Source organism: Falco peregrinus (assembly GCF_023634155.1).
Source record: "Falco peregrinus isolate bFalPer1 chromosome W unlocalized genomic scaffold, bFalPer1.pri SUPER_W_unloc_1, whole genome shotgun sequence".
NCBI classification, from domain to species: Eukaryota; Metazoa; Chordata; class Aves; order Falconiformes; family Falconidae; genus Falco; species Falco peregrinus.
In genome coordinates this window covers 12,360-33,614 of record NW_026599560.1, presented here as the reverse complement: position 1 = coordinate 33,614, position 21,255 = coordinate 12,360, and the positions used below count along the sequence as shown (strand labels likewise).

General features: G+C 40.5%; 1 long non-coding RNA gene across 2 annotated transcripts; it reads right to left on the bottom strand.

Moving 5' to 3' along the window:
* Positions 1 to 7,982: 7,982 nt before the first annotated feature.
* LOC129783259 (uncharacterized) lies at positions 7,983 to 10,660 on the bottom strand. Of its 2 annotated transcripts, XR_008745194.1 has the most exons (3): positions 10,504 to 10,660; positions 10,066 to 10,158; positions 7,983 to 9,294 (listed from the first exon to the last, which is right to left on the bottom strand). It is a non-coding gene; the product is annotated as an uncharacterized LOC129783259 (long non-coding RNA). The 2 variants fall into 2 exon arrangements; XR_008745193.1 differs by having other exon boundaries at positions 7,983 to 10,158.
* Between the last annotated feature and the right edge of the window lie 10,595 nt (positions 10,661 to 21,255).

Genomic DNA, 21,255 nt, shown 5'->3' with positions numbered 1-21,255 from the left:
TAAAAAGGGACTGATTGAACTGCTCAGGACGGCAGTTGGCGGAGCGCAGACTCCCCTGTCGTCCAGCGCTGGTTTTGCTCATATTCTACTTGCTATAATCAATAAAAATTTTAATTGGATTATGATCTATTGTGGTCTCAATTTATAACAATATGCAGACATGTTCTTCGTCCTCCGTGACAAACCTGAGTGGCAAAAGGACTGTGGATTAGTACCCCCTCGGGATCCTATGGTACTAGCACTAGAAAGAGTGCGGGATTAACATCACCTGATCTTTGATTATGGCTCTAGAAAAGGATAGAAAAAAAAACTGAGACCTAAACGAGAAAGATGTTCTTGTTGAAATTTTTGTGTTAAAAAGCTCAGGTTGTGGCTCCTTCTGTGGAGCAACCAGAATGAAACACGTTGTAAGATAAAAACTTGTACTAATGTATGTAAAAGCTGAGGCTGGGGGGTGGAGAATCAAAGACCTTGTGAAAGTGTTAAAGTATTGGGGTGAGTTTGTACAAAGCCCCGTACCCCATCGAAGGTGCGACTGAATCATGCTGGGACGCATGGCAGGATGTTTGCTATTTGCCTGCGAAGGCATGGTATGTAAGAACGCAGACTTAAAGCAACAAGTAGCAGATTTGCATTCAGGGTAAGAAAGAGTTAAAACAGAAGTGCTGTTGCAGAGGCAGGCTTGTGTAACCTGCAGAGCAGGAAGAGCATCTCCTGCCCCGAACCCTTCTGCTGGTGAGGAGGAGGGGTTGCTATTGCTGACAATTGAGCAGAAGGACCAGACAATGTCACCCCAATTGCTGCAGCATTTGCACTACAACAGGACCGGTAACGGCCCCTTCAGGGCAGGGAATGGGTATGAGGTGGAATTTTAGTGAATACAAAACCAACTTACTTGTTAAACTTCAGTAAAAAAAAAAAAAAAAAAAAGTTACAGTTGTGGGAGCTGCTGGCCACCAGGAAAACATCCTGAAACTTTTAAAGTACAAAGTAAAAAAACAAATAAGAATGCCAAATTCACCAAAATCTTTGTTGGGATGAGATTTATTAGAACATCTAGACATTTAAAGAAAGGGAAATGAAATTAAAGTTAAATATGATCAAGTAATTGAAATATTGAGCTTATCTTTAATTCAACAGAAAAGAGGAAAAGAGGACCTCCCTGAAGTAAAAGAAATTTTTAACCAGGTGTATCTGAAAATAAATTCCAGGAAAGGTGAAAAATGCTTTACCTGTTACAGTAAAATGATAAGGGGGAGGCTTGCTCAGTTCAGATAAAAACAATATCCCTTGGTCAGCAAGGCTGTGGGGATATTGGCAGAAAAAGTGAAATAAAATACACTCTGTAGTAGATCTACTAATGTAAATCTGTGTGTTTTGCCATGACAGTGACTTGTTATGGGATGTGCAGATGAAACTCTGCATTGACAACGAAGTACAAGGAATAAGGTTGGTCAGGTGCCTCCTACCATAGTCGAGGGCAAGACTGGGTTGGCCTCGGTGTTTGCCACCAAGAAGAATCTTGAGCTCCGCTGCTGGCTGCAACCCAGTAGGCGTTGAGCGGTGGGAACATATGCCATGCCAGACCTTGATGTGAGGAATGGCCCCCTCTGTTATAAGAGGGTCATCCAGGAAGGAAGAACATAAGATGGCCCATAGAGGCACTGATTTGGAAATTGGAAACTGCCTGGCCGACCATGAGGCCAGACGAGTAACAGAGGAGGTAGGAAAGGAGGAATTATCCTTAATACCAGATGATAAAATCCAAACTGTAAGTACAGATCAGGAGCCAAACTATTCTAAAGAAAACTTAAAGGTAATTCAGGACATGAATGATAAAATAAAATTAAGTAAGTGGACTTATTTAAGGGATGGTTGTATAGTGGTACCATCCAATTTAATATGGACCACAGCCCTATTATTAATAAGACACATTGGGGAGCTGACACTTTATATAAAAGTCTAAATCAGAAATTGATAGGGTGAAACTTGTATACTGTAATGAAACAGGTGACTCAGCAATGTGAAATGTGTTTACGCAATAATCCCAATACAGCAAATAAAATAAAACTAGGGAACATTAGTAGAGGAAATTATCCAGGACAACATTGGCAGATCGATTTCTCGGAACTTCCTAGAAAAGGGGGGTATCGATATTTATTGGTACTAACGGATACCTTTTCAGGTTGGCCAGAAGCCTTCCCGTGCAGAACTGCTAAAGCCCGGGAAGTGACCAAAATACTTCTCCAAGAGATAATACCTAGGTTTGGAGTCCCAGCGGTAATGTCCTCGGATAGAGGACCACATTTTGTGTCCAGAATAGTACAACAGATCAGCCACCATCTAGGAATAGATTGGCAATTACATACCCCATACCGACCACAATCGAGTGCCCAGGTGGAAAAGATGAATCATCTAATCAAACAACAGATTGTCAAGTTAGGTCAAGAAACAAATTAACTTGGCCCCAGTCTTTGCCATTAGCTCTTACACGAATTCGAACTAGACCAGAGCAAAAGAGGGGCTTAGCCCATTTGAAATTTTATATGGACGACCCTATGGGGTACAAAAGGGGATGTCTTCACAGATTGGTGAAGAAACAATGACTTCCTATACGGTGGCACTAAACAAACAATTAATAAGAATTGAGAAGCATGTGATGGGAACACGCAGTAGGGGTCTGGATGGACCTGTTCACGATATACAACCAGGAGACTATGTATACGTTAAGTGTTTTGCAGATAAAACCCTGGAACCACAGTGGACCGGACCTTTTCAAGTCCTACTCACCACCTACACTGCAATCAAGGTTGAGGGACAGAATTCCTGGATTCACCATACCCGGATTAAGAAAGCCCCTGCAACTTCGTGGAAAGTAACCCCAGATAAAAAAGGACTGAAACTCAAATTTACTCGGACAAATGGGAACAATGTGGGTGGCAAGTAAGTGAACCTGAGCGGTTGTGGATCCACCATATGGGAAGGGCACCACAACAAACAATATAGAACAAAAGGGTCTGGGACTGAGCCAGTGGCCAGTCTTGCCCAACTTGTTATCAGTAAGCCCCAACTCAAACAAAGATATTTTGATCAAAACAGATTTTATATACACATATGAGGAACATTTAGATTCTTAAAATGATCAATAGTGGGTTTAAACCATTTGTGTTTATTTGTACCCTCTCTCTTGCCTACAACCAAGAGCCTGATAACTGGCCTTGGAATCATGCCCAGAAAAAACACACTGGAATAATGGGAAAGGTGGACTCAAAGACAAAACTAGCTATGGTGGTTTTTTCTGAAAATGAGGTGTACCAAAGGAATCAATGGGACCGGGAGGATGTACACAAAGTCGACCGAAGTAGGGTGTCAAACATATAATGAAAAGGATAACACCAAGATTTCGGGAGACACCCTGATTAATGTCAGAAAGGTAGATAAGGAATTTACCCTTCTAAATACAACCATGTGCTTTAATTCACAGGAATGTTGGCACAATTTTACCTTAACCGAGCCCATCTTTATAATATGCCTAGGAAAGGAATCCCCAAGAACAGCTCTGACTTATAAGATCAAAATAACAATCATGCTAACCACTGTTCCTACCACCACCACAGTTACAACAACCCCATTAATGCTTGATCTTAAATTAACTAAACCAGATCCAAAAATTTATACAATTGGACCATATGTAATCAGAAATACAGGTCAGCAACAAATGTTGGTTAACCCAGAATGGTCTCTTAAAAGAATAGAGTTAAAAATACAAGTCAATGTTTCTGATGCTAAGCCATCCTGTTCCCCCTTCTTACGGACCTCTTATGAGGGATGGACAACTTGGTTAAGAAAAAGGGGAAATATTTATTGAAACAGAATAGTGAGAGATGTAACTGGAATGTTGGGAACAGGACTCGGAGTATTAAATTCCATAGACTCAGAGGTGATAATGAATAAACTAGCTGCCACCACGGCCGATCTATCAAAACTACAACAACCACTAAAATCTTCATTATTGGCATTAGGGGCACATCAATGGTTGATATCGAAGGTACTCCCCAGGTGGGAACAAATAAACATGGAAGATCATCAACTCATCACTAAGGTGTTAGGTGGTTTACAGGACGACGTCGCCTTGGCTCTAAGTTGTATCCAAGCCCAAATGTGGATGCAATCAATAGCTGCATCCATAATAAGAGAAGGAGAGGAAGGCATATTTCCTACTGAAATTCGAAAGATGGCTTGGGACAATGCTACGGAGGTAGAAAGAAAACTCCAGTCATGGTGGAATATGGTGAACTTTACCTACGACCCCAACACACACACCATCACAGCTTTTGTGTTAACCATACATAATGCAGTAATAATTACCATACACCCCATTGTAGCCCTTGGAATTAACCATAATGGGGTGCTCCTATATCCTTTTGAACATAGAACATGGGCCAGAAAGACAGGCGACAAGTGGCAAACAGTAGATTTAGAATCTTGCATTATGCGAGAGCAGCAGGGCTTCCTCTGTGAAAGCAATACCATAATAGCTCAGGATACTAGTTTAGATACAGATCAGAAAATATGTCATTTTGAGGCCCGACCAAATGCAAACTTGAAAACAGTAATTATATATGCAGGGAAGGGATGTGCGTGTTTGAGAACTAAGTGTAACACAATAACCATAGATGGGGAGGTAAAGGAGACTGCACAATATTCAAATTACTGTATCTGTAATTTTACATCTAACTTTACCCTATCACAGATGATAATTCCTACCCCCATAGGGTATAAGTAATATAAAAGAACTATTAAAACATGCAGATTTACAACGAATACTGGAAGAAACCAAAGAAAAGGGACACAAAACTCTTCTTATGATCCATCATGATGTAGAGGGGATCAAGAAAGTTTTAAAAAAGGTAGAACAGGATGGAAACCATAATTGGTGGGATACTCTCTTTGGCTGGTCACCTTCTGCAACAGGAATTCTTAACACTATGGTACACCCCATTGTGATCTTATTGATCAGTTTAGGAATTTCCTTAATACTAACCATTATGTTATATTTGTGGGTTTGGAGAATGTTTAAAAGGGTAACACTTATGTATGATGCTTTATATCATTCGGGAAGGCTGCTTAAGTAAGAGAATTTACTTAGTTTAATAGAAAAGGGGGGATTGATATGGAGAAATAGTGTGAAATGGGGACAATGGACATCGATTGTGATTGTATATGTCTGCTCAAGGAATGTGGGTATGGTGACTAGTCATGGGTGCGGTGTCTGGTCACATAGGCACACAGCTCTGAGGAGACAACTACAGTTTTGAGGAGACGCCTGCCCTTCTTCCTCTAACAAAGGGGCTATTTAAAAGAGAATGAGAAAAGGATGAGAGATATTCCAATGCTATCTAGAGGGAGGGAGTGCTAAGTCTCCTTGCTGGAGAAGATCGGATGGTCACAAGGACATGAATCACCTATAAACCTGCAAGACCACCACGTTCCAGGCAAAGGACTGATAAGCTAATTAACGTACGAAGCGGGGTTTAGGTAACGAATATGTATAGGCGTTAATTGAATATTCATTTGTTTTATTGTATAAATGTGAGATGGTTCGTCACTTCGGGCATGCACGCTTGTGGAGGAGCGATCCCCCGTGCATCTGCGTGCAATAAACATACCTACTTTATAACTTGCGAGTTATAGAGTCTAATTCCGCATGTCAACAGGAATTAGGGTTTTGAATCAGATGCTGTCCTGGTTTCAGCTGGGATAGAGTTAATTTTCTTCTTAGTAGCTGGTGCAGTGCTGTGCTTTGGATTTGGTGTGAGAACAATGTTATAGGACACCGATGTTTCTGGTTGTTGCTAGACAATTTTTATATTAAGTCAAGGACTTCAATTTCTCAGGCCTTGCCAGTGAGAGGACTGGAGGGGCATGGGAAATTGGGAGGGGACACAGCCAGGACAGCTGACCCAAACTAGCCAAAAGGATGTTTCACACCATAGGACATCATGCTCAGCATATAAAGATGGGGGAAGAAGGAGGAAGGGGAGGCCATTTGGCATTATAACATTTGTCTTCCTGAGTAACCATTACATGTGATGGAGCCCTGCTTTCCTCGGGATGGCTCAATACCTGCCTGCCCATGGGAAGTAGTGAATGAGTTCCTTGTTTTGCTTTACCTATTAAACTGTCTCTATCTCAATCCATGAGTTTTCTAACTTTTACTCTTCTGATTCTCTTCCCCATGTCCTTTTTTAGAGGGAGTGAGTGAGCAGCTGTGTAGTGCTTAGTTTCTGGCTGGGGTTAAACCATGACAGATGCCAATTTGCATTAGAAAATAGGGATATGTTTTCAGCAGTTAACATTATTAACCATTGGAACAAGCAAACAAAAAACCCTTAGATCCTGCATCCTCAGAATCCTCAAATCAAAACCAGATTCCTTGCATCTAGGACAGTTCATGATTTAGTCAGAAGCAGTTATGTTCAATGCAAGAGCAACTGTGCTGAAGTTAATGGTTTGATAAACAGGCAGACAAAAGTCTCAGTCCATTCTGGCCCTAAACTCAGAGAATATAATCCTGACTTCAAATAATCTCTATGCCTTAACATTTTGTGGGTAAAGCCATTCCAAACGAACAAATATGCCATAAGATTTTGAAGTTTCCATTCCACAAGTCAAGCCTACAGATAACTACTGTTAAGTACAACAAATAAACTCGGTGTAATAAAAGTTATATGCTACAAAAAAATTCTCCTAATAAGTTAAAGAGCACTGTACTGCCAAAATTATTCCAAGTAATCAATTGGCTCACAGCTTCCATCAGTCTGTATATTTAAACTAGCAAATGGCTCCCACTCACCACAAAATGCTATTTACACATAATACATTAAGTAACAAACATTTGTAGTTAGCCAGTTGGCTCATACTTTTAACCTTGTTCTTTCAGGTGCCAAACTGGAGGTGGAGAGGGATTGTATAAGGACAACACCTTACCAAAAAAATCCACCAAAAAAACAAACAACCCACCAGAAAGAGTAACCCTGGTCATTGTAGTGTTTGCAGGCTGCAGGATTTTTGGTTGGTGGGGTTTTGTTGGTTTGTTGTTTTTTTGGTTTGTTTTTTTTTTTTATGGTGGGGTTTTATTACAAAAACAAATAGGAACCATTTATACTTTTAAATTAATATTTGCATGCACACAATATGAGAAGATAGCCAAGTTAATAGGGCTAGTGTCTTTAAATCAAAATCTCAGTCATAAGATTCTTAGTGTATCCAGCAACATTATAATAGATAAACAATCCACTGAAGACAGAATATCATACACTTGCCTCATTATACATGTAGTGGTTTTGGCTGGGATAGTTAGTTATTTTTCTTCATAGTAGCTTGTATGGGGCTATGTTTTGGATTTGTGATGAAAATACTGTTGATAACACAGGAATGTTTTAGTTATTGCTGAGCAGTGCTTACAGAGTCAAGGCCTTTTCTGCTCCTCACCCCACCCCACCCACAAGTAGGCTGGGGGTGCACAAGAGGTTGGGAGGGGGCACAGCTGGGAGAGCTGACCCCAACTGACCAAAGGGATATTCCATACCATATGATGTCATGCTGAGCAATAAGACTAGGGGGGAGGTTGGCAGGGGGGCTGCTGCTCAGGTACTGGCTGGACATCAGTTGGTGAAAACAATTGCTCACTATTTGCATCACTTGCTTTTCTTGGGTTTTATTTTCCTCTGTCTCTTTCTTCTCCTCTTTTCCTTACAATTTATTATTATTTCTTTTTAATTATTAAGCTGTCCTTAACACACAAGTTTCTCTACTTTTACCCTTCCAATTCTCCCCCAGCCCACCAGCAGAGGGGGAGTGAATGAGCAGCTATGTGGTGCTTAGTTGCCAGCTAGGGTTAAACCACAGCAATACATAAGGGTGGGAAAAAATATTAATTTTTCAGTTCAATTTATGAACTAAATAATCGTTCACAAGTCAGTAGTTAAATCTTTATTACAATAATTTGAAAAAAATTGCTCTTAAACACCTACTGCACAAGCACACATTCCCCAACATACTATGCTATTCACAAAGCAAATACACCCTCGATTTCACCTAATAATGGTAGTTACTGCCACTAAAATAAGCATTTTTACATATTGTCAGTGTTAATGTTAGCGTTAGCCACAAGGTTAAAACGTAAAATAGTTAATAGTGGGAGGGAACTAACTTGTGCTAAAACTAACAGAGCCTGGTTTCCTTTGCATTTGTGCCTTTGCTGTCCTTGATCATAGTAACACAGACATACCCACCATCGATACCTCCAGTTCTCACCCAAATCTCCTCAACACTTTCCCCAGCTGACTCCACATTGCCTAACTATAAGCTGGGTAAGAGGCAGTCATTGCTACATCACTGGTTGCCAAAAGCTAACCAGAACAGGTAAGTCTTGAGCTCACCACTCTCCCACACGCTTATTTAGGTCCCTTCTCTACCTTTATTCACCCCTTTTTTATTATTATTAAAGAAAACACATAAGAATTCCATTTTTTTTTAATCTGTCTGCTTTCATCTTCCTAATAATTTTATTCAAAGACAGATTTTTAAGTTTACCCTTGAGACAGGACTCCAATACTTGTACCAAGTAACAGATTCTGGAATTGGGCAGTGTCTTTCTAGCTGTTGATTTATTTCATACATTCTGACATTCCTAAATCAGTTTTCTCTGGCCTCCCTTCAAACCTGATACAGTACTTATCAGAACACAAAGGGGTAGTTTGAACTGTTACTCAAGCCTTTTTACTAGTGATATCAAAAGAGAAACCGTTTAAACCACAGGACATTTAAGAATATAAACATTCTGAAATCCATTGTATCACCAAATACTGATGATAAAGGCTTCTATTTAGTATCTCTGTCTCAAACTACATACCAGTCAGACCACTCTCCCAATATAAAAGAATGAAGAGTTATATATACACATATAAAAACCCCAGGAATATTTTACCAACCACATTCTTGCAAGTTCTCATTACATTTGCAGTGTTTTTCAAAATGTACATCCACTTTACAGATCATATCTAGCTTAAAGTTTCCATGCAAGTATTTAACATATTCCTGAAGTAGCTTTCTGGAGAGTCCAACATTTTTGTCTAATATTGCTTTAGTCCAGAAGGATCATTATGCACATGATATTTCAAAGTTAGAATCAATGTTGTGCTTAAATAGCTTTTTTTTTTTTTTTAATTTTAACCTTCTCATCCACAACTTTAATTCTAGGAAACACAGGTAGACAATTATGTAGGAGTCCTGAAAAATACCAAAACAAAACACTTCTAAAGGAACATTCTAGAGCACACATGGGTAATCAAACAGAATTTTTAGATCTAGGTTTCTCAGTCACCCATATTTCACATTCAGGAGAAAAAAAATTACTAAACTGATCTGAGACTACACTTATGCAGAATTATGGAGTATACAACATTTCCCAAAACAAAACCATAATGTGAACTAGCAAAAAGCATCCAAGTATTACACAACCATAGTGTTAAAGTATTAAGTCTCCTGCAGTTTCTTCATAGGATATTCTAAAGCAAAATCATTTACTTTTCAACAAGAGACCGACTGCCATGTTATTCCATAGCACCACAACTCACTGAAAAATGCAACATTTGTAGAAAATAAACAGAACTTGGTTGTAGAGGACTACACTGTTCGACTAATACTGGGGGGTGGGCAATGCAAACCACAAATCTACCAGTGCTACTTCAATGCCTACTTCTCACAGGACCCGAAAACCTAAGCCATCCACAGCAGCAAAACCGCGCATCTGTATAATTGAGGTCATTTAGCAAGGAATAGCCTACTCCATTCTGACTAGAGACAGATTCCCTCCCCCTCCCAACAGTAGGGGTTTAATGAATGCAAAACCATTGGTAGGGGTGGAGGAAGCTTTCTGTAAGCGACTCAGTTTTAATCCAAACACCACCACCACCACCACCTCTACACAAACGTTCCTTATCACCCTGCTAAGCTACACACCTAAGCCAACCCACAGTAACGCGAGGTCTCCATGCAAACCTGAGGACGAAAGTCTGTTGGCAGGATGCAGGGGCACATTAACCAGGAAACCGGAAAGAAAGAAGCATTACCACTCCTCCAGAAGCCAGGAAGCTTAATAGTTGGAATAAGAAAGGGAGGGGTGAAAACAGAAGGGAGGAAAAAAAGGTGGGAGGAGAATAAGTTTGTGGGCTTTTTTTAAAGGAAAAGATACCTTTCCCCTTGGTGGGCAAAAGCTACCCTTAAGCACGAAAAAGGAAGGGGGTTTAAGGAGAAAAAAAAAAAAAGAAAAAAACCCACAAAAAAAACCCCACTATCTATTAAAATACCATCGAACCCACAGAGACAATAACGTGCATTTTCTGCATCACAAAAAGTTCAAGCACAGCCTGCCGACACCCGACCCGCTGTCGCTCCTGTCGTCCCTCCCACCCCAGCACCGGAGGGCGGCAGACTGACCTGTCAAACAAACGGCAACGACAGCAACAGAAAATGAGCAACTAAGAGAAGGAGGAGGAGCAAAAATCTTTTCTCTTCAGGGGATTGATTCCCGTCCCCTTTTCCTTCCAGTTCCCCTTTTATTTTTTCCCTACCCTCACAAAAAAAAAAAAAAAAAAAAAAAGAAAGAAAATACTTCCCGTCTTTCCTCCTCCCCCCCCACAATATTCCGACTCAGAGTTTAAAACAAAGAGACGGAAATAGCCGAGTGCGGACCGAATGAAACCGAGTGAGCATGTCATGCATATAGCGCATGCGCACTGTGTGCACGCATACGCTCAGATCTATATCCTTGCCTCTGTCGAGATATGGGATTGGATTTGCGTTATCCATTCCTTTTATCCCATTCTGTTATGCGTGTGCTGAAAGGGGAGCAATGTCTTTCCGGTTTCCTCCTAAGCTTGGGGTGGAAGATACCTCTCTGCTGTACTGTTTCTCCCTAGGGTGGCCCCTGTGGGATTCCCAGCCCGGTATTGCTCCTTCATTCATGCACAATTTTTTCAGGTAGCATCCTTGTATGCTATCTTTTTGTCAAGATGGGAGTGATTGGGTGAGGGGTGAACTTACCCAGAAATAGCCTTTCTGCAATGCATGCTTTTCCCCTGCCCCATTTAGCCTTCTTGACACACAGGCACTCCTGACGCTGCTTCCCCAAAACTTGTACCTTCCTCACATGCAAAGACAAGCACCCCAGAATAATCCTCCCCAAACCTGCATATTTCCACATACAGGGACACTCATCACTGTCAAACAGATAGACTCATCACTGATAAACAGGGACAGACATTTTCTGCATGACCCTTCTAATGTCTCCCTAACATATTGGGAAGACAAACACTCTTGCAACATACAAGGAAAGATCTTACTGCCACAGGCCACCAACTCCCTTATTTACACAGGAATGAACCCACGAACAGCTTTTCTCCACCAACAAACTCCACACACAGGACTTAACCCTAGTACTCTATTCACAGCACAAAAAAGCACCAAAACAAGCTCCCAACATTAAAGTCATACATGCAAACCACCAACTTCTGTACTAGATTCTCTAGGACCCAAATACTCCCCCATCCACATATGCAGATTTCAGAAACAGCTCACATCCTCTCCAAGACATGCTCACTTTCAAGAGTCCAGAAAATGGATGTCCAATTATGAACAGTATCAACATTCCCCAGACTGTAAAAATGAGTTTAATTTTTCAAAATAAGATTAATTAACAAACCTTACATTCTGGACAATTTGTAGGCTTTCAGATTTCAGTGTTTAAAGCCATATCATACTCCAGAGTTTTCTCCAGAAGCATATAGGTGGGTTGTTTTTTTAATATCCTCCCCCAAATAATCACATAATTCTGTAAGTTGCAGCTTTAAGACATCCACTAGTTACAATTAAACTTACACAGGAGCTAGGAATGCTGGTGACAAGTTATTTGTAATTTTTCATTAGGTTGCATAAGTCAAATACTTCAACTGAAAGACAAAGCATGAGGACAAATTTGCAAAGCAGGAACTGAGGTTGAGCTCACACCACATAGCTGAACACTAAGATTACTCAGAAACTAACCTTTTGTCGTGGTTTAACCCTGGCCAGCAACCAAGCACCACACAGCCACTTGCTCACTCGCCCCCACCCAGAGTGATGGGAAGGAAGATCGAAAAGGAATGTAAAACTCAAGGGTTGAAATAAGAACAATTTAATAGGTAAAGTAAAAGCCGCACATGCAAGCAAAGCAAAGCAAGGAATTCATTCACCACTTCCCATGGGCAGCAGGTGTTCAGCCATCCCCAGGAAAGCAGGGCTCCATCACACGTAACAGTTACTTGGGAAGACAAACGCCATTATGCCAAATGTCCCCCCCTTCCTTCTTCTTCCCCCAGTTTATATACTCAGCATGATGTCATATGGTATGGAATATCCCTTTGGCTAGCTTGGGTCACTGTCACGATGGAGGGAAGACACAGTCACTCAATATGAGTGAGCAGCAGACTTCGTTTATTGTCCCTTACAGTCACCTTTTATGCCTTGTTATAATTAGCTCATACATATTACAAAAGTTAAGCTCATTATTGGTTAGTTGCCTAAATACCAAGCCCGCCCCTAGTTTCTCTTCTGTAGTTATCTGTTCCCACCTGTAACATTCTTTTCCCACCGCGATCTTCCTGTTATTGCATAACAAGAACAGCCAAGGATAGTGTATTTTTGCTTTACTTCAGATAAGCTGAGAGCGATTTGCATTTTTGTCCAGCCAGCTGGACTATGTCTATGTGACCTTTTTCAGCTAGCCAGTTATCCACACATAATCATAATATTTTTTGTAAATCATTAACATACTCTCCTCCTATATCCGATTCTGCGCAGTAGAGCTTAGAGAGGTCTAGAAATGGGTCTGGGGTACGATTTGGGTAGGTGGTATATGAGTCGGTGGTCGCCATCTCCCCCTGCCGGAATTACCTTTTACTAAAGTTCACGATTTCTTGGCAGGTAACTACAAGCTGTTCCAGTCGACTCTCCCCGGTTTCCATTAATCTTATATTCTGACATTTCAATGCACCTTCTACATACAGAAGACTGGTCAAATACAAAGAAACCTTTCAAACCCTAAAGTTATTACCTAAATTTTAGCAATGGTTCTAGCCCATTCTTCTGGCCTTGGTACGGGATGTACAGAAGATCTCATAGTAGCTTTTACTGTGCAACTATAAGTTTCATTAAAATATTTCTTATCCTTCTATATTTCAATTTTATAAAATAATTTTATAAAATCAAATAATCAAATAAAATCAATCAATCTTAACTTATTAGCAAATCTATAACACCTGGCAGGGTGGGTAAGAGAATTGGAAAGGAATGTAAAACTCAAGGTTTGAGATAAGAACAATTTAATAATTTAAACAGAATAAAAAGGTAAGAACAACAATAATAACAATAGTAACAATAATAATAGCAGTTATAATGGAAAGGTGGGGAAAAGCATGAAATCCAAAGGAAAAGAGAGAAAGGAAAACAAGTGATGCACAGTACAACTGCTCACCACCCGCTGACCAATGCTCAGCCAGTCCCTGAGCACCGATTACCCCAGCTAACCCTCCAAGTTTATATACCAGGCATGACATCCCGTGGTATGGAATACCTCTTTGGCTGGTTCAGGTCAGCTGTCCTGGCTGTGTCCCCTCCCACTCTCTTGTGCCCCTCCAGCCCTCTGGCTGGCAAGGCCCAAGAAATGTAAAAGTCCTTGACTTAGTATAAACATTACCCAGCAACAACTACAAACATCAGTGTGGTTATCAACACTGTTCTCACATCATAGCCAAAACACAGCACTGCACTGGCTACTAAGAAAAAAATTAACTCCATCCCCACGAAAACCATGACAGTCCCTGACATTTTTCAGGTGGGATCTCAATTTCTGCTTTATTTGGTCGTTGCCATACTGCTGTTGCTGCTTCCCCTGCCCCTTCAGAGGAATCTCCTCCGATTAGAATATCATCTATATTTTCGTACAGTTTCACATTCTGAGGAAGTGAGACTGTAAAATTCAGCAAACACAGTTTGAGCAATTGTGGGTGAGTGTTTATACCCTTGTGGGAGCCTGTTAAAGGTGTATTGTATACCTTCCCAAGTAAAGGCAAATTTCTTGTTATCCTTCTCGTGTTTACACTACTAAAGCATTCTCTTAACACTACTAAAGCATCAGCATAATTGTTAGTAGTTTCTTCCCTCTCTTCTTAATTACTCCCAAAAAACCCAACTAAGTTTTCAAGATTTCTTCTTCCTGAGTTTCACAGTCTGGCTGTAACTGAGGAACCTGTGTCAAGGAATCATATAATAATTTAGATCAGAAGAGACCTCTGGAGGTCATCTGGTCCAACCCCCTGTTCAAAGCAAGGCTGATTTCAAGGTTAGGGCAGTTTACTCAAGGCTGTGACCAGTTGATTTCTGAGTATATAACCTCTCTGTGCAATCTGTTCCAATGTTTGACTACCGTCTTAGCAGGTCTGTTGGACTTGCTTCAGTGTGTCAACATCATTTTGTAATGGGGAACCCAAAATTGGACACAGTACTCCAGGTGCAGTCTCACAAGTGCCAGATGGACTGCAAGAATCATTTCTGTGGACTGGACATCTACATTCTTGCTAATACAGTCCAGTATATAGATTGTTTCAAAGAACGTCTTCAGAATTTCTTAGTGATTAAGTATTCTTTATTGTCGGCGCCGGGTGTACGGGGGATCCTTCCACCAATCGTACACACCCAGAGGGGCAGATTATCTTATATTTATATAATGAAACAATGAATATTCCATTAACGCCTATACATATTCATCACCTGAACCCGCCTACCCTCGCTTCGTATGCTAATTAGCTTATCAGTCTTTCACGCTTGCGCAGATTCTTCCAAAAATTGTGGGCCGGGGTCTTTAGAATGTGGGCAGTGGTCTATGGGAGGAAGGCCGTAGGTCTTCCTCATGGTGTACTTTTCACCTTAGTTCTCAAAAGTGATGAGTTGGCAGACTTGTAGAAATCTTTCCCAGGGTTTTTACAATACTCCTTGTTAATTTTACTCAAGGCCATCCTGCTGTCCCGTTATCTCCTTGGTAGGGCAGCTTGCTTTGCAGATAAGGAGGACAGCTCCCCTTTCAGAGATTTGCAACTTTCTTGCCAGAACAGTCTATATGATCTTTCAAACATTTTAACCCCTTTGTCGCTATACAATTACAAGCTTATTTATGCATTAAAATGAATATTGGTTTATGAATACAAACTTGACCATATTATTTAGAGCTTATTCACATCAGTTGACTGCCTTTGTCATGAGGGCACATGTTGCTGTTGAGACGGACACAATACACAAAGGATTGTGCACAAAAGCCAAAAGGTCAAAGGCCCCCATTTATTGTTCTAACAAGCCTTTTTATATATTTCTTAAGAACAGGTGCCTATACATGATTGGTTCACTCACAGACCACCAGTTCATGATTGGATGACCTTTTCTTTGCTACATCTTTGATACACTTCTACTTGTGCATCTGGCAGTTCCTTATCTTGTTGGCTCAGCTTTTCTCAGGAGTTTCCCAGGCTCTTCAAGGATACACAGGTATCTGTTCAAGGCTAATGTTAAGCTCGCATTCCAATCCCTCGGACCAGCTCAGGCACGCTGCTCGCTTCTGGTCTACCTGTCATCCACTGTGGATAACTGGCTAGCTGAAAAGGGTCACATAGCCATAGTCCAGCTGGCTGAACAAAAATGCACATCGCTCTCAGCTTATCTGAAGTAAAGCAAAATACACTGTCTTTGGCTGTCCTTGTTACACAGTAACAGGAAGATCGCGGTGGGAAAAGAATGTTGCAGATGGGAACAGATAACTACAGAAGAGAAACTAGGGGCGGGCTTGGTATTTAGGCAACTAACCAATAATGAGCTTAACTTTTGTAATATGTATGAGCTAATTATAAGAAGGCATAAAAGGTGACTGTAAGGGACAATAAACGAAGTCTGCTGATCACTCATATTGAGTGACTGTGTCTTCCCTCCGTCGCGACAAATGGCGCCCGAACAGGGACCCTAGAGAGGGCTGAACCTGCGAGCCACGGTTCGACGGAGATTCGGGTACCGGTGCTGAAAGCAGCGCAGGAGGCGGAAGGGCACAGTCCCCGCGCCCGGGAGCACCTACAGAGGGTCCCGCCGGCCACGCGTCGCCGAAGTCTCGCAAAGGCTGCAACAGCGCTGACGAAGGTATGGAGAGACAAGCGACGTACGATTCGCTCATATGCTTTTTAGAAAAGCGGAGCGTTCGGGACATAGATTGTAAAAAGGCATTACCCGGGTTATTAGCGTATGGGATAGCGTCCGGGACCGCCGCGGCAGCAGCGAGCGGCGGCGCGCGGCCCGGCAGGCCCCTTCCCGGCCGCGGTTTCTCTCCAAGGCGGCACCCACACACCCCCCCTCCGATCGGCGCCATGGCGATGCAAGCGGCCAAGCGAGCTGACATCCGGCTGCCCCCAGAGGTCAATCGGATCCTCTATATTCGGAACCTGCCGTATAAAATCACAGCGGAGGAAATGTATGATATGTTTGGGAAATACGGACCTATTCGACAAATCAGAGTTGGAAACACTCCTGAAACAAGAGGAACAGCTTAAGCTTCTCAAGGAAAAATACGGAATTGATTACAAACACACACAAAAAAAAAAAAAAAAAAAAAAAAAGTGCTTCAGATGTCCCCTACAAGAAATGGGTTTCTGCCTTGACCTAGCAAACATCTCTGTGCTTAAAGAGAAGCCTTTTTGCCTTGATGGAGATAATTTATGCTGTATTCTGTATTTATGCTGTATTCTGAATGTGGAAATTGGTTGGGACTAGGAGGCTGGCTTAAAGCATTTTGCAAACGGGATTATTATTTTTGATCATTATTGTAATAATAGTTTTTTGATCAAAACCAGCCCAAATTATTTGTGAGCATTAGGCATATCTGAAGAGAATGCCTTTATTTGAATCAGCAGTTAAGGTGTAGTTTAGTCTGAGGCTGTGGTTTTATCTGCTTCTGGTGAATTTTTGAAGTGATGAAATCAGAGATACAAGGTATACTAAGAGTTATGAGGTAATAAGGTAATAATCTAAGTAAGGCTGCTGTCTTTTATATCTGCAAGTGCAATATGCTTTTATGTAGCAGAGAGAAACTTTAACAATAACGTTGCTTGAGCGAGATGTGCATGTGACAACTTGGGAAAAGGGATATCACAACTGGAGTGCAACAGTGTTTCTATGTCTGGCAGAGTGAAATCTTTCAAGACCTGAGTTTAGACAGTCTAAAATAAATTGTTAGTATTCAGAAAACCCATCTTAAGCCTCTTTTGCTTACATAGTGTTATGGAAGTCAACTGCTATTGTAGAGAATTAATGATTTTTCGATACATATTAACAAATACTACTATTTTACCTTGAGGCAGTTGAGTGAGAAATACTCACGTGTAGCATTTGAGGGAATGTCAGCGTAAATCGCACTTACAGTAAGACTGCATTTTTAATTACTGTACTCGTTAAGATTCGATGATGCCATAAGGCTAAGGCCTTATATCACAGATCGGTTCTGAACTAAAAGGTGTGTGCACATGTAGATATGCACATTTGTGTTATTTTCCTTAATTGGCTACAAAATAATATAATTAGGTTGGGGACTAGGTCTTGGGAATTTGTCTATTATACTTCTGTTTGTTAAGGAACGTGCATAACATACAGCACCCATGTAGGCTTGGCTTGTGGCATAGTTGTCAAATTTAGCATAGACATTCAGACAGATAAGCAACGTACTCTTCTTGTGTGTATCACCTACAAGCCATTATGGCTTAGTGTGTAAATCTGTATGTAACTATTGAAAAAAACACTTATGAATGTATATAGCTTAGAACTAATTTTTTCCCTTTGTTAATTCTTTGATATCAATGAGGTATTCTTCAGAAAATGTATGGACTGGTCGGTTGCATAAGGGCAGTTGTTATTTGGACAGAAAATTGTTAATGGTCAGGGATTTTCCACTAAAATATTTGCAAATATTCCTAGTCAAACATCAGTTTGGTTTCTTTTTGGGTTTTGAGCTTGTATTAGTCCATGTTCAGAACTTTAAAATTACCTTTGAATTTTTTAAACATTTTATATCACTGGAACAGAAAGAGCATCTAAATTAAAGCTTCAAGCTAACTTTATTTGTCAAGTATTTCAGGAATTATACTTCTGAACTGAGATTTTATAAGTTGGCTGTGTATTTTCCTGTGTTAAAACGCTGTTATTGAAAATGGTCAACCAAGCCTGTGTCGCCCAAAATAAAAACGGGGGAATTGTGGATAACTGGCTAGCTGAAAAGGGTCACATAGACATAGTCCAGCTGGCTGGACAAAAATGCACATCGCTCTCAGCTTATCTGAAGTAAAGCAAAATACACTGTCCTTGGCTGTTCTTGTTACACAGTAACAGGAAGATCGCGGTGGGAAAAGAATGTTGCAGGTGGGAACAGATAACTACAGAAGAGAAACTAGGGGCGGGCTTGGTATTTAGGCAACTAACCAATAATGAGCTTAACTTTTGTAATATGTATGAGCTAATTATAACAAGGCATAAAAGGTGACTGTAAGGCACAATAAACGAAGTCTGCTGCTCACTCATATTGAGTGACTGTGTCTTCGCTCTGTCGCGACAATTATGTATTGTTGCAGAATGGCTGCGTGATCATGGCCATGAGTCCCTTAAAGATCTTTGTGAAACAAAGTTAGCGTAAGTTAGCTGAAGCAGGCCTTGCAGCTATGCTGAGGCATGCTGATAAGGAAGCTGAGAAAAACACTGACCTTGTGCCTAATGTTGTAAATAACTTTGAGGAATTCGCGTAGACAAGAGAGGAAAAAAAATATGTAGCTAGCTATCCGCAGAAACCGCAAGTAGGAGGACGTATGAAAATGTAACCCTTTAGAGCTTAGCCAATCAGCAGATGACTAGTAGGCATAATTAACTGGAACTGTATATAAGACATAATCGCGCCGTAATAAATCGAAGCTTGCTTTATCACTCACATTGAGTTTGCCTGCTTGACTTCCCTCGCCGTCAGCAATGTATGTATATGAAAAGAATATGTATGAATAAGTTCTATATATGGTGTCTGATTTTGAGACTTGGTGTGCATTGATCGTGAGAGGACTCGCTCACGCACCCGGCTGTCAATAAAGAAGTGTCTGCTTATCTACATCACATTGGTGTCGATAAGTTCTTCATTCCGAGTTTTCGGTAACACAGGTGGGGGGGAGTGAGCAAGCAGCTGCGTGGTGCTTAGTTGCTGGCTGGAATTAAACCACAACACCCACCGAGACCTTTCTTTCTTTCCTCTTGCAAGAGAAAATGAATCGATGGCAACAACAACAATGGAAGTATACTTCCAACACAGTTTCATTTCTCCTCTTAAACAGAACAAATCTAATCCTTCCAATTCAAACACAAAATTTTTGGGACCATGCACTACTAAATTATAATGGAAGTGTTGGGATCTCACCAAAATATAAGGCAAACTTGAACCTTGCTACTCTGATTATACATGGAAATGAAGCATATCTAAAAGGATGAATGGAGATGGGAGACACTATACAAAAAGGGAATTGGAGTATTTCACAATAGTAATGACATTAATCAAACACCATCACTTCAAGCCACACCAGGGGAAAAAATAAAAATCGAATGTTGGGCAATCAGTGGATCTACCTATGAAAACCCCACCAAAATTAAAATATAATTTACTGATTTTTCTAAACTAAGAAACAATGAGAAATCTTGCTATAAGATACTAGAACTAGATTGCTGGTACAATTTCACTTTTATACAACCTGTATTCACATTTTGCCTTTGGGGTAATCATGGTGTAGAACTATTGTTGATTTTACTATTGTCAAATGTGAAATTTGGAATTTGTGTGTATACAACAGGGTGGCCATAGGGTGATGCATACACATTTCTTGACGTGCCTATACCTGGTCTAAATTTATCTGCAGTAGTACTACACAATAACATGACCTTCCACAGGCAGGAATGGATTGTTAAAAATTAAAGTGACAATTGACAAATTCTGTCTTTGAAAGAAACCAAACAAGACACCATTTTGGTAGGATGTCAAATTGAAAATCACATTAAATGTATGACAGCAACCTTACACATTGTTGTAAACTATACTGAAGGAACATACAACATACATACCTGTCCTTTCAAACACAAATCCTGGTACAACTTTATTATATCCCATCCAGCACACATAATAAATCTTTGTACAGATTCCAACTCTCATTCCAGCCTAGATTTTTAATTCAAGATTGACATCGAACAACCAGATCCACCAATTCAACCTCTTATCAAACTGTCTCCTTACACTTACAACACTGGTCCCTAACTAGTTAAAAACATAGGACAAAAGCGAATGATGTTTAATCCATCATGGTCTCTTAAATGAGTGGAACTATCAATACAGGTTGATACTGGTACAAATAAACATACCTGCTCGCCATTCCTGAAAACAGATTATACAGGGTGGTAAACATGGTTGCAAAGATGAATCCTCACCTCTCCAAAATGATCAAGGAGAGATGTGACTGGTATCCATGGAACAGGATTAGGAGTGTTAAACAGCATACATGCAGAAATTTTAACAAACAAAATAAACATGGCAACAAGTGATTTACATAAACTAGAATAACCATTACAATCTTATATAATGGCACTAGGAAACGGTCAATGGCTCTTATCTGATATATTACCTAAATGGGAAAGAATTAATGAAGACGACCATCAATTACAGATGCATTGTGTCATCCAAAATAATGTTTCCCTAGCTCTCAGCTGCATCCAAGCTCAGTTGTGGATACAATTTGCTGTGGCAGTGATTATAAAAGAAGGCGATGAGGGCACCTTACTCACTGAAATTCAAAAGGTAATCTGGGATAATGCAACTAAATTTGAAAGAGACTTCCAATCTTGGTGGCATCTAGTTAATATCTCTTATGACGCCATGTCCTGGTTTCGGCTGGGTTGAAGTTAACTTTCTTCTTAGTAGCTAGTACAGTGTTGTGTTTTGGCTATGATGTGAGAACAATGTTGATAACCACACTGATGTTTTTAGTTGTTGCTGGATAATGTTTATACTCAGACAAGGACTTCTTGGTTTCTTGGGCCCTGTCAGCGAGAGGT